This window comes from Lathyrus oleraceus, chromosome 6, assembly GCF_024323335.1.
Source record: "Lathyrus oleraceus cultivar Zhongwan6 chromosome 6, CAAS_Psat_ZW6_1.0, whole genome shotgun sequence".
Lineage (NCBI taxonomy): Eukaryota > Viridiplantae > Streptophyta > Magnoliopsida > Fabales > Fabaceae > Lathyrus > Lathyrus oleraceus.
The window spans coordinates 52,236,179-52,247,444 of NC_066584.1; positions in this window are offsets into that span (position 1 = coordinate 52,236,179).

An 11,266-nucleotide genomic window follows, 5' to 3' on the forward strand; every position below is an offset into this window, starting at 1 on the left:
CCACACAATACAACACAAAGACATGAAAAGAAAACTACACTTTACAAATTATTGAATAAAATAAAAGGAATAACTTGAAGGATGTTTGGATCTCCCATTCACATGTCACCACAAAAAAACAACAAATGGTTAGTATGCATTAATAAAATGGAATTAAAATGCTAATTCAAGTGAATGAGATGGTATGATGATGGAATGATATGATATAGTGATCATGGTGAATATACTAGACATGCTAACACATCATACCAAATTGAAATATCATTTTCAATTTGGATCTAATAACCACAATCACGGAAATTGCACAATTAAAATGGAATTAAAGTCAAGACATGAATGTGGAAGAATTAATCAATTTTTGTTCCTAAGCATGAATTAAGAGTCAAGAATTATGGGAAAATTCTAATAAAAAATTAATATGACTAATCGAGTATATTTTTTTAGGGAGTTTTTTCATGGTTAACAAATGGATTAACAAACAAACAAATCCTAATCATGTTAAAATCTAAATCTACTTAAATTCCTAACATGAAAAAAATGGACAATTAAATGGATCTTATTATCAATTATGACAATCAACAACTAATTCTAAACAAAATCATTAACAATGACCCAAAATAATATTCTAAACTATATTCCAACATGATCAAACAATTATCAAAAGTCCAGATCAAATGGAATTATATAATTCGAAACAAATATCGACATCTAAATCAAGATAAACTTCCTAAAGTCAACAATATCAAAGGTGATTATCTAATTAATCCTAAAGCAATGATCACAATTAAATTCTAGACTATACCTAATCACTAAATCAATCTAATTAATCATAGGATTACATCTAATATCCTCCAGAATGGGCCTTGGATTTGGGATTGCTCCAGGCCCAAACGCCAGGGGGTGCACTGGCTGTGGAGTGTATGGTTTCCAAATTTTTCTTGGGCTTATCTTTAAGCCTAAGGCCCAAACACAACCAAAAAGGAGCAAAAACAAAGGATCGGGCCTGCTCTTAGGCCTTACGAGGCCTTGGTCTGATGATCCTCCACCGTCCACAAAATGCCAAACCAATAGGACGGTGAAGACATGAACACCATCTCCAATCTAAAACGTAGAACGGAGGCGTCGCCTCGCTTACACGGCCAAATGACAACATCTACCTAATCTCGCCGGAGCTAAACGTGTCTCAAGCTCCGAACCTGAACTACAATGGAAGCTCGTTGAGATCTCGGACTCAAGGCCAAACTCTCAACCTACAGTTCAATCTCTCCGTCACAGAAGCAAGGAGTAAGAATATTCGTACCGTATTCGTGCGTGGTACTTAGAGATGAAGATGCGTCCCTCCGGTTTGAGACCTTCTCCTCCGATGCTCGCATGATTTGTTCGTTTCGTCTTTCGACCTCGTGATGTCTTGCTACTTGACGCGTCGGAGTTGTTGCGGTTCCGTGCGGAGAATGACCTGCAGGTATTGAAGCTGGTGCGATGGGAGGTTGAATCGCCAGATCAACGGAAACGCGGTGGTTCGATATAGATTTCGGCGAGAACGGATTACGATAATCGTCCCGGACTGCGAGTGTGGTTGGTTCGTGGAGGAATCAGAAGAATGTTGGAGGTGACGGTGGTGAGCGCCAGATCTTTGATGGCCGATGGCGGTGATTTCTGTTACGATCCGGAATTAGTTACTCAGGTTTGTTAGAGTCTGTTAGCGGCAAAAAGAGAGAGAAACAGAGTTCTTTGTGTTTCGCTCGCGTTTCATTTGAATTGTAGTTGCGTTGGGGAGGGTGAAGCCGTGTGAGAAGAGGAGTGAAGTTGTGTTAGGGATTGAAAAGTTCCTTTTCTGAATTTTGCAGGTTGTGTTAGAGAAGAAGTATTGGTTGAATGGTGATGGAGGGTTAGAGAGTGAAGTGTTGAAGATGGAGAAGTATGGTTGAAGGTTAATGAAGGGTTCTGTTAACTGTGATGGTGGGTGGATACGAATGGTGAGGAAGATGGCTCGTGGTTGAGAAAGTGAGAGAGGTTGAAGAATTTATGAATTGTTGAATTATGGGAAAGATGATGGAGATGGAAGAAGAAGCCCCTGGGTGAAGAATCAATTATCAGTTATATGGAGGTTGTTGAAGTTGTGGAGGTTATGGTTTAGTTAGATTCAATGACAGTTGGCAACAGTTGGTGCGACAGTTGGCGACAGTTGGAATTGATTAGGCGGTTAGGACAGTTGGAGACAGTTGGAATTCGGTTCGAGTTGGTTTTGATAGTTGCTGTTAATCGTGGGCAGTTATGGCACTTGGCAGGTTAGTTACCGAGTCAGTTCTCATATGAAGTTAGTCATGGTTTCAGTGAGTGTTTCCAGTTCTCTATTATGCTATACTTTTGTTTTGCCTCCTTCTTTCCACTGTTATATTGTGGATTCAAATGGCTTAATGTTGGAAAAGGTTGATGTATATTTGTGTTTTTGCAGGCTAACGGTTTACGGTTGTTAAGAATATGTTATCAATCAATTAGTATTGATTGATACTCAATTAGTCATAACTGTAATTGATATTATTTTCTATTGTATATTCCCTATTTGCATATAAATATACACCATGTGTGCTCATATTAGACACACAGAGATACAATTACAATATGGTATCTAGAGCTGGTTGACCTACTGTCTTCCACAAAATAAATTTTTTTTTTCTCTCTTTTTCTTTCCGGCCACCCACAGCGCCGCCGCCGTCTCCGCCGCTCCTGTCGACTTTTCGGCGAGATTCCTATACGCCGGAATCGTCTCCTACAGATCGGCCAGATTCACTGCCTTCTGCCGCCGCACGCGTCCGCACACGTCTCTCCTTCATCACACGTGAATCTCACGCGCCGGACAATCAACCGCGCATCCGCTGCCCCCAACCGTCGCCGTTTTTCTAGATCTGCTCTCGGTTTTTCGTTCCGAGCCATCAAATATCATGGGAGATACCGATTCCATCATGTTCACTAAAATTCCACTTATTTCGTGTGAGAAACTGACCGGAACAGCCAACTACAACATATGGGCTGGTGCTGTCAAGATGTGGTTTCACGGTCAGGGATATGAGGATCACTTAACTACAAAAGTCGATACTATTCTCGCCGCCAAACGCGATAAGTGGAAACAAACCGATGCTTTTCTATGCACTGTGTTATGGTTTTCCATAGCAACTAATCTCCAAGCACAGTACCAAGCCTATACCACTTGCTACGAGGTTTGGGAAAAGGCCAAGAAAGTCTTCTCAAATGATGTCCATAATCTTTACAGTGTCATCACCAAACTCCACTCTTTGAAATTGGAGAATATGGATATGCAAGGCTATCTGACTCAGCTTGACGCGTTAAAGGCAAATTTCACAACCTTAATGCCCTTTACAAAAGATGCAACAACTTATGCTGAACAACAAAGTAAGTATTTCATGGTCATGGCACTTGCTGGACTGCCATCTGAACTTGATTCCGTTCGGAATCAGATTTTATCAGGTACCAACGTTCCTAACTATGAAGCAGTTAGTGAACAATTGTTACGGTTGGCTAAACCTCATGCTTTTGGACCGGTCCCTACTTCCTCTCCCACTGAATCATCTGCCGCTGTTGCTCAGTCGGGTAATCCTGTAGCTTTTGTCTCTACATCTTCACTTGGTCCTTGGGTCCTTGACTCTGGTGCATCTGATCATATGACTGGTAATAAATCTCTTTTATCTCATTTGTCTTATTCTGATTCTTTGCCTTCTGTCACTGTGGCGGATGGTTCTAAAGCCAAAGTTCAAGGCCTTGGTCAGGCACATCCACTTCCAAACTTGTCTTTAGAGTCTTTCCTTTACATTCCTGGTTGTCCCTTTAATCTAATATCTGTTCACAAGCTTATTCGTACTCTTGATTGTTCAGTTCTTTTTAATGCTAATTCTGTTCATATCCAGGATCGACGTACAGGACGGACGATTGGAGCAGGGAGTGAAGTTGGAGGATTATATCATCTTTCTCCACCGGTGGCCTGTGCTTCTATTGCTTCTCAAGAACTCACACATCAACGTTTGGGTCACCCTAGTCAAAATAAAATGCGTCTTTTAGTTCCTAGTCTTTCTAAGCTTTCTTCTTTTGAGTGTCAGTCCTGTCAATTAGGCAAACATACTCGTAATACTTATTGTCAACGAGTAAATAAAAGTGTTGCATCACCTTTTGCTTTAGTTCACTCTGATATTTGGGGTCCTAGTCGTGTGAAGTCTACTTTAGGATACTATTACTTTGTAACGTTCATCGACGATTACTCACGATGCACTTGGTTATTTCTAATGAAAAATCGTTCAGATGTTTTCCGTATATTCCAAGAGTTTTATGCTGAAATTAAAAACCAGTTTAATACTACCATTAAAATTTTACGCACAGATAATGCTCGTGAATATATGTCATCCCAGTTTCAATCTTTTTTGACATTACAGGGAATTATTCACCAATCATCATGTGCTCATACACCACAACAGAACGGTGTTGCTGAACGGAAGAATCGTCATTTAGTTGAAACTGCACAGACTCTTCTTCTTCACCATAATGTACCCTCTCGTTTTTGGGGTGAAGCTCTCCTCACCGCATGTCACCTTATCAACCAAATGCCTTCCTCGGTCCTTCAAGATCAGATTCCATACTCTATCTTGAATCCGGAACACGATCTCTACCCCATTCCCCTTCGTGTGTTTGGTTGCACATGCTTTGTTCATGATCTTAATCCAGGTAAAGACAAATTTTCCGCTAAATCTCTCAAATGTATTTTTCTAGGCTACTCACGTATACAAAAGGGATATCGTTGTTTTTGTCCTCAACTTCAACGGTATATTGTCTCTTCCGATGTAACATTTTTTGAAGGTTCTCCTTTTTTCTCTGCCTCTTCGTCCTCCCAGGAGATTTGTAATTTAGATGATCAAGATATCCCTTTTTTCATCCCCACACCCATTAAACCTCCTTTGCAGGTATATCAGCGACGCACAACGCGTCCATCGGCAGTTAGAGATGATATTGATCCACCAGCACCATCTCCTACTCCAATTGTTCCTCCAGCTACGTCACCTGAAATTGACCTTCCAATAGCATTACGAAAAGGTATTCGATCTCATAATCCAAATCCTAAATATGTATGTGCTTTAAATTATGACCGTCTATCTACTTCCTATGTTTCTTTTGTGTCTGCTTTGGATTCTGTGTCTATTCCTAAGTCTACAGGTGAAGCTATGACTGATCCTAATTGGCGTCAGGCGATGGTGGAAGAAATGACTGCATTGCATTCAAATAACAGTTGGGACATTGTTCCTTTACCTCCAGACAAAACTACAGTGGGCTGTCGATGGGTTTATACAGTGAAAATTGGACCAGATGGTCAGATCGATCGTTTTAAAGCTCGTTTGGTAGCCAAGGGATACACACAAATATTTGGCCTTGATTATGGTGACACCTTTTCTCCAGTGGCCAAGATTAGTTCAGTCCGTCTCTTCCTTGCATTGGCTGCTATTAATCATTGGTCGCTTCATCAGTTGGATATTAAAAATGCATTCTTACACGGAGAATTGGAGGAGGAAGTGTATATGGATCAACCTCCAGGTTTTACTATTCCTGGTAATTCAAGATTTGTTTGTCGGCTCAATCGATCTCTTTATGGGCTAAAACAATCTCCACGTGCTTGGTTTGGTCGCTTCAGCTCTGCCTTGATACAATTTGGTATGACTAGATGTGAAGCAGATCATTCTGTTTTCTTCCTTCACTCTTCCAACGGACAACACATCTTTCTTGTGGTTTATGTTGATGACATTGTTATCACTGGAGACGATACAGACGGTATTCAACGACTCAAAACTCATCTTTTCAAAAACTTTCAGACAAAAGATTTGGGTCCACTCAGATACTTCTTAGGTATTGAGGTTGCACAATCCTCATCAAGCATTGCAATTAACCAACGTAAGTATGCATTAGACATCCTAACTGAAACTGGTATGCTTGACTGTCGTCCGATTGATACTCCTATGGATCCCAATGTCAAGCTTCTTCCGGGTCAGGGGGAGTTGTTGAAAGACCCGGGAAGATATCGACGTCTAGTGGGTAGACTCAATTATCTTACCGTCACCAGACCGGATATTACTTTTGCAGTGAGTATTGTGAGTCAATTCCTTAATGCTCCTTGTGATACTCATTGGAATGCCGTTATTCGGATTCTCAGATATATAAAGAATGCACCAGGAAAAGGCATATTATATGAAGATAAGGGTGATGCTAAAATCACTTGTTACTCAGATGCAGATTGGGCAGGATCACCGTCGAATAGGAGATCCACTTCTGGATATTGTGTTCTTATTGGAGGAAATATTATCTCATGGAGAAGCAAGAAACAAAACACAGTTGCATTATCTAGTGCTGAAGCTGAATATCGGGCTATGGCAGCAGCCTCAAAAGAACTTGCTTGGCTTAAGAATTTGCTCTCAGAACTTAGGTTCGGTGAGCTTCAGAACACAAAACTCATATGCGACAATCAGGCGACACTCCACATTGCGTCCAATCCGGTTTTCCATGAACGGACCAAGCACATAGAAATAGATTGTCACTATGTAAGAGACAAGGTACTGTCGGGAGAAATAACCACGGAATTTGTCAAATCTGAAGATCAATTGGCTGATATGTTTACCAAGTCTCTCAAGGGTTCTCGAGTGAATTATATTTGTAACAAGCTCGGATCATACAATATATACGATCCGGCTTGAGGGGGAGTGTTAAGAATATGTTATCAATCAATTAGTATTGATTGATATTCAATTAGTCATAACTGTAATTGATATTATTTTCTATTGTATATTCCCTATTTGCATATAAATATACACCATGTGTGATCATATTAGACACACAGAGATACAATTACAATAACGGTCTTTGTTACGGAGCTATGGTCGGCATGTTGTAAGGCTTGCATTGGATTAGATTATGTTGGAGGTGATGAAAGCATAAGTTTGAATTGAGTTATGGCGAGGGAAGTTAGAAGCAGTTTTGAAATTGTTATTATTATTTTTCATGAAATTTGCAGGTCAAATGGGTTTGTTTTAAGCGTACGATCCTTCCAACTGCATGAATGAGTCCACAATGGGAGGTGCGACAATGACAGTTGGTTCACCCAAGTTAAGCAAATCTTGAGGAGATTATTCATTAGGTACACTTGCCACACTAGCTCTCAAAACCTTGCTGCTGGCCGATGTTCCTTTTTTATGGATATTATTCATTGGGTACACTTGCCACACTAGCTCTCAAAACCTTGCTGCAGGCCGATGTTCCTTTTTTATGCTGTTATTTGGAATGCATGGCCTGCATGGAACGCATGTTTTTATGTATGGAAATAATTGGATTTGAAATGTATGAATTGGTGTGTTTTTTGGGCTTTTGTTGTAATTTTTATGCATGTAATGTAGGTAATTGAATTAATAATGTGAGGCATCAATGTAATGTTTAAATTGGAATTGATTACATGTGATTTTGGAAATTGGCTTATGTAATGAAAGTGTAGTTTTGCAACTAATGGTTGAAATGTTTGTAGTGCATTTGAATTGTCAATTAGAAATAATGGTTTATGATGGTAAAATGTCTTTGGATTGAATCCAAAGGTTGAATTGAAACGTGTATGTAATGCATGGAGTTTGATTATTTGGAAGTGGAATTTTGAACTTGAAAGCGTAATGGCAGGAATTGTATTGAAGATTAGTTTGGTAAAATGGTCGAATTGGTTTAAAAGAGTTTCTAAATGGAAAAGGATTCACGGTCAAAATCGGTTAACATGAACATGATTTAAAAGGTGAAAGGTGAATATGGTTCAAAGTGGTTTAAAATTTGAAAATGAATCAAGTTTTAAAATGGACTTTGGTTTATAATTGGATATGGATTATGGATTGAAATATGGATTTTTGTATTGGGTAATGGATTTAGGAATTGGTTTTAAGAATAGAAATTGGTTTTAAGAATTGGATTTAAAATATGGAAATGATGAAAATGATTAAGAAATGGTTTTTGGTTAGAAGGTTGACTTTGGTCAACTGGTAAAAATGTTTATTTTTGGGTGAAATGATAGGTGATGACTTATATGGAATGGACTTGAATAATGACTCGATGAAAATTGATTTGACTGAACAACACAGCACCTTTAAACCGGCTGAAGTATGCCATGAAACTAGACTTGAAATCCAACGAAGCAAAATCAACCAAATGATTACTTAACCAAGCGGTGGGTTGTAACACCTTGAACGAATATCCCTTAATCAAAGCATGAAGATCAAGAACAAGTGAAACTCTGATGAATTATTGAACAAGCCAATGAAACTCCATGAATGACCAGATGGATCTCAACCTTATAGGCCCCATATTCAATGCCACGTGTGATAACACCCTTGAACCCATGATTTTATGTCCTTTCAAATGCAAGTGGAATGTGTTATGATACAATGGATATGTAGATGAGATGAATGCTTATCAGGATATGTGAATGCTCAGGGTTAGTGACCTAGATGAACTTGTGAAAGATATGGTAAATTTTGGGGTATGACAGCGACTTCAAGAGTTGTTATCATCAAAATCAATTCAAGTGTTATCATCGTCAAAACCATATCATCGTCAAGGCTAAGTAGTTTCTTATCGAGTCTTGCTATCCATAAATTTTAACATCTTAGATTACTTACTGATTATGCCTACAATTACATAGATTCATAATTACAATCTTGAAGACCTAAAAATGTGTGTAATAACTTTGATTTTATATGCTACTTAGAAAATTTTCAAACTTATGGTAAGTTGAGCTTAAGCAGGAACATGAAAGTATTCTAGTAACTAGCGTCAAACTTAGTCATTACCATCGAAGTAGGTAAACTCGTATTTTTTTAAATCTTAGTTTTCAAGCCTTTTCCTTGATAACAATGAAATGTTCAAGTTTGAGATTGTGATTATAATTCCTTATTACGTGTTTTAGTATAATTTATAATAACTTATGACCATCCTTTGAATAGTTGATTATGGTAAAGAACCAAACATCTAAGGAATGGACAAATGAAGAAATTTAGTGTCTAACTCAAAGAATTTAGCCTATTTGCCCAAATTTATATTACTTTAACTCAAACCATGTTACAACCTTCAAGACCTCAAAAATGTGTGTAATAGTTTTGATTTGAAAAACTATTTTTTTTTTCAAACATCGTAAGTTGACTTAAGCAAAAACATGAAAGTATTTTAACAAATAACGTCAAACTTAGACATTACCATCGAAGCATGTAAACTCATATTTTTTTTGAAGTATCAATTCTCAAGCCTTTTCTTTGAGGACAAGGAAAAGTTCAAGTTTGGAGTTTGATGATTAATCCTCATTGCATGCTTTTTTTGTATAATTTCTATTCAATTTAAGTTCCTTTTTCTTGTAAATTATTTACCTTTTTGTAAGATTTAATAAAGATTACGATGAATCATGAAAAAGAACAATTCAAGCCATAATCATCCTAACTAGACATATTTTTATGGTATTTTAGTGTGAAATTTCTATGATAAAATAAGTAAAGGGTTCACATACAAGAAACCAAATAAAAAGAAGACAAATTGTTAACAGAGGAAGAAAACGTTGCACCCATCCAGTAAAACGACATGATTGGAGCATGAAAAGAACAAAATCAATATATAAAGAAATAACACCACTCTAATGGAAACACGCACAATATTTAGCCAATTGAAATATCATATCACTCTCACAAAGCAATAGCAACATGTTTAATATGATAACATACTCCAATGTCAGACATATTATAAAAATCACGCCGCTATAAGATATAGTCGCACGATTTTGCAATCACAATTTTCTCTATAGATTGTAAAACATATTTAGTCATTAAAATTTAAAATTTTATGATCAAAAAGACATATTTTGAATAATTGGAGTAAAGGAGAAGATGTGACATCATTAGGAAATCATCTCTAATAGTTTACAAGTCTTTATTTCTCCATTTCAATTGTATTGACCATGAATTCTTTAAGGATGATGGGCTAGTCCCCTTAGGTTAAGTCTCCCTTTGATGAATTTATCCTCAATAGTGTGAAGCACGTGATTCGCTTATATTCCCCTATGTAATTATGAATTTCTTATAGATATTCAATTTTATTTTATGCTTAATGCTTATTTCCCTTATAAGGAATTGGGAAACCGAAATAGATACCAAATGAGAATTAACAGTAGATTTTGATATTGGATCTAAATATTATTTGGAGGCTATTTATGAATATTAGACATATGGCATACTCTGACGTGACATAAGTATTTTATATTTAATCAAATAGTTTTTGGTTTCTAATTCATCTAAGACAATGAGGGATTGTAACAAAATAAGGTGGATTATGCGACGAGAAATTATGCACAATTATTTTTGTAAAATAATTGTGATATATGAAGACTCATTATAAGTTCAAGTTGAGATTGACTACTTGAAAAGAGAAAATAATTTGTTAGGGGGCTTAATTGTTTTTCTCATAGTCTCAATCCTTAGTTTAGTTTAACTAGGTTTTATAGTTATTAACCAACTTAATCGTGCTAAGCACACCCCATTTACATTATGTCTTTTAAATCCTGATAGCAAATGTAGTTCCCACAATCTTGTTGAAAGAAAAACAATTCTTGTGCAAACATTATAAAAATTACTCATCACTTATAATTTTTGTTGGTACATATTATACTACACCTCTATTATTAGAAGTGGAGCACATGCGACCGTGAATGCATATTATCAACGGTTCTGATGAAAGAAATGATTATTCATGTGCAATGTACTATATGCACATTGACATGCTATTATTAAATTGAACTTATGAAATATGTCGATTTTTACGGGCCATCAGTCAATTAAAAACATATTTGATTTTGAAGAGCTTAATATGTGTTTACTAATTCAATTTTCAACGATTTAACTAAAAAATTATATCTTAAAAAATTTAAAATCAAACGAGTTTATTCCTTAAAAGTAAAATTTATTTTAACAATCTTTATTGTTCAACGTAATCAAAATCCCGTATGTCTAATATTGAGAATTTTAAAGTATTTTATACTTTAAAAATATGAGAATGCTATGCGAAAAAGAAAGAAAGAAAAGACGTTTTGTTATATTAGTTTAAAAGAGTGTAAATTAATGTAAAACAATATTACATATGTTATTAATAAAAAATTATTTGTTATATTATATTAATATTTTAAAAATAAAAATATGATTTAATATAATAT